Raw genomic sequence first — 4104 nt, 5'->3', positions numbered from 1 at the left:
TTGGCTGTCAACCTAAATTCAACCCTCTGCCTTTCTTATTCGTGCTTAGGACTTTTTCATGATAGTGTTTCAAAGCATGCAAGACAAAGGATTTTAACAATGGTGCTGGTCACTTATCGGTATCATAGGTACCATGGTATGAATTGCAACAACATAGGGCATGAGATGGCAGCTATCGGATCAAATGAGCCAAAAAGAAGGTACACCAAGCAGTATGAGCAGGTTGTTTTAGATAGACCACCTAGGCCATCTCACACGCCTCGGTAACCCCACTATCCAGTCCACTTGACTACTTAGATTGGTGCCAAGGTTGGTCCTTCGCCGCTTTTTGATTGTTTATCACGAGTTGGGTTCCTATTTTTGTTATTATTTATGACTATAAATTACAACCACGTTTCTTGATAGATACAGTAAATTTTTTCGCTATTTATTAATGCATATGTTTAGTGCATATTTATTCACTATTTGTTATTCACTGTTATGTAAATCAACTTTATGTATCTACGGTAACTTGATTATACAAGGCTATCATCTAAGTTTTTAGGATTTTTTTTAGGTCACTCCAGGCATCCACCTGGCTGTCTAGGCATTTATAGCCCAAACGGTTCAATGAGGTTCGACTTAGGACTGCCTAGCTGTTTTGACGCTAGATTTGGCCTCTATTTCCTCGTCATTTTGGCCCTCCTGGCTCACCTAAAAGTTTGACCAAGCATGTACGAGGACAATGACGATGGCAGGATAAATTTTTAGAATACTTGATGCATCAGAGGGTTTTCTTTGATATTCCTTTCTCCCAGGGACATACTTGTGATTGATGGAGCGTGCACGGCTGTAACAGAAATCGATTTGCGACTCGTGATTTCACATAATCATTTTATTCCCTTTATTCGGATGGTATTGGGGTTGGCAAATGATTCCCATATTGACTTACGATTCCTACCTTCCATTGTGTAACATTGGCCCACCACTTAAACAACAAGGTTCATTTTGTCCTTAGCGAACAGCAGCTGAAAAGTTTTTCACCAAGAGAGGAAACCATGATTGGAAACTAAGAATGAGCCCAGTATCTTTGAAACTTTCCATTGTATTAAAAACTTACTAAAATTAAATTGTTAATGAGAAAGGTAAAGCACCAAGGATCACCATCGACAATGGTATGATCACCAAATTGTTGCGTTAGATAGAACTAATATTAGAGGTCAGTTCGACTATGTAAGACTAAGCTCTTGTAGCTTCTTTGTTGCAGGAGACTTAGAAATCTCGTGGTTCTCTTTGGATAACCATACATGTTTGCTAATAAATTTTTAAATCGTGCAGTTTTAGTTTTACGTCAATTAACAATAAATAGGTTGCTTCCCAATTGTCTAGATCTTTTAAGACATTCTGCTTCCATCTCTTTGTAAGCTCAACAAGTAACTTCATTGATTGGCTAGAGATTGAAATTTTAAGTACCACTACTGAATCATTCATTGCATTTGGTACATTCTTTCTCATCAAGTTCCACTATTTACTACGCCTACATCATTGGAGGATGTCCAGATGTGGTCTTGACAAAAAAAATTAACTTTTGTAGGCGGGCAGTTCTATGGAATTTTTTGTTTTGGGTAATTCCACAAGTGGAGAATGCAAAAACAAAAACAAAAGATCAAAGTACAAATCATGAATGCCGAAGATAATCGAACCCTATAGAATCCATTTGCAGCAGAAGTGCTAGGTCAAGAGGCACAGCATACTTTAGCAAAAAAAAAAAAAGAGGCACGGCATCCCCATCCATGAAGTCCAAATCCATAGATGTTCCAACTAGCCAATCTATAGAAAAAAAGACTTCCCTGACACATTGAAATAATCCAAGTTTGAGAAAAGGTGCAGAATGTTCAGCACTAAGGATTAGGATTAGTGCAAGATTTCCCCTGTATCCAGCATATAGCAAACCTAGAGTCACATTCAAGTAAGATTCTTTTACATTTCAAGATGGTGGCGGCCACCATAAAACCTTCCCAAGCTGTTCTCAAGTCGGTCTTAGAAACTGATGTGGTATGAAATTTCCTAGCTCCATCATACAATAGTCGCCTATAATGATCCCTGATAACAAAACCAGCTGCACCTATATTGTCTCTAAGTAAGCCATAAAAGTTGACTTTTGGTAATCCATGAGGAGAGGACATCCAATAAATCTGTTGTAGTGATAAATAAAGGGAGCTACCAGAGCTGCAGGTAACCTAGAGCCATGAAGAACTGAAGTTTAGATCCACTGAGACTTCCACAAATTTAGATGCCAATTTGATAGTTTGAGCTGCAACATACCTGGGATTAAAAGTAACATGCTGAAAAATTGTCATTAGCACCAAACAGTACTGGCAAAGTGGGGGTCGCTACTCTGTTCGGGCAGAGAAGGGGAGAGGAGTGTAATGGCTAGTTCGCTCTGTGGCGAAAGCTTTGAAAACCACGCACAATCGGCCACGGTGGAGAAGACCAAGGCGAGCAAGGCAGTGGGCGGCGTAGCTGTAGGTGGGAGCCGGGGTCCACCGACGAGTGGGAGGAGATGGGTAGTTGGGTGAAGCCCGAGGGCTGGGCAATGCACCTGATTTTGTAGGTGGAGGTGAAGAAGCTCTGACGACCCTTTTTGGCAGTCCTCGAGTTTCGGAGGAGCTGATTGAGGCTTCTCGGAAGGAGTGGGAGGATCCGACGGTGGTGGTCTGTAGCCTAGGCCGCCGGGTGTTGGCGGAGTGGGAGGCCTGGGATGTTGCTCTGCGGAGAAAAACGAAAGTTGAGGTTGAAGCGGTGCCTCTCGTCGACGACCACCTCACTCTCCGGTTCAAATCAACGGCATACCAGGACCTCGTCCTGTCCAGCGGGCCATAGGTGGTGGCGGGGTAGTTTTTGGCCATGGAGCCGTGGGCTCTTGACTTCATGTCAGGTTTGGACGCTCTGAAAACTATGGTGGTTTGGATTCGGTTATCTCGGCATCTAGTGGAATATTGGTCGAGCGAGACAATCCTTCGAATCGCAGCAGTGGCTGGCCGACTGCTCATCGTCAATGGGATTATTGAGTAACAGAAGGTCATGGGCTTTGCTAAAGTCAAGGTGGCCATCGACGATACTGCGTCGCTACTGCCCGATGTTCAAATTAGAGGAAAGGCAAGGGTGTTGTGGCTATCCTTCGTCTATGAGAACATGCCCGGTTTTTGCTACAACTGTGGGTGGATCGGGCATGCTGAAGCATCCTGTAGATTTCCGGCGCTGGTGGTGGAGGAGGACCTGGAGCGGACGCCCATAGTGGTGGAGACTGGCGATAACCTGGGGGAGCCAGATTTCAGCTCGAGTGAGGTAGCCAATCTTTGGCCTTTAGCTGGTGGCCACGAGGATCCGGCCGCTATGTGTTGCGAAGGGATTGCCATGGTCGATGAAGAGGATCGAGTCTACGTCCGAATCATCCTCCTTTAGGCTGCAGTCTCCACCCAACCGTTCGAGCTCCCCTGGCTTGTCGATGCTCCCCCCGAAGGATCGGTCGGCCGATGTGGGTGGTGACTTGGGATTGGGGTTGAAAATGGCTCAGGGTTGTGGCTAGTCGGGTCAAGTTTGGACCCATTGAATGACCTGGTCGACTTGATAGTCGACGCAGGTGGCATTGGGCAAGCTGGGTGCAGACCGGCCCAGAAGTCCTGATGACAGACGCAGGTCGAGGCTTGTTTAACAAGCAACCCAGGAGCCCAGCGTCCAGTCTGACCTAGGATTTCAGGCTAGGCCACCCATGCTGATGAGCTAGGTGCGCCATGGTGCTCGAGCGATAGGCCAGGCCCGACCGGGGTCCGAAAGTGCGGGATCAGGGCATTGCCCGCCTTCTGCCTCTTCTTCAGCTTCTTCCTTGGTGAGGGCAACCTTGACCTCGACAACCCCTGGCCCTCTCTGTCTCCACTAGGGGCGTTGGTGGCGAAGCTTCTCGGGGATGCTTCGAGTGTCATTTTGCTAGGAGGTGGCGTCCCGGGTGGCTTGGACGCGGGACACTTGGTGTCTAGGCCGAGTGGGGAGATGGCCGGGAAGGAGGCTGACGGACGGAAGGCTAACCAGTCCCTTGTGTTGCTGCAAGCCCCATAGATCACCTTT

This window comes from Phoenix dactylifera, chromosome 7 (genome assembly GCF_051530095.1).
Source record: "Phoenix dactylifera cultivar Ajwa chromosome 7, Ajwa_hap1_PhDact_Kaust_v1.1, whole genome shotgun sequence".
NCBI lineage: Eukaryota > Viridiplantae > Streptophyta > Magnoliopsida > Arecales > Arecaceae > Phoenix > Phoenix dactylifera.
This window is presented reverse-complemented; position numbering follows the sequence as displayed.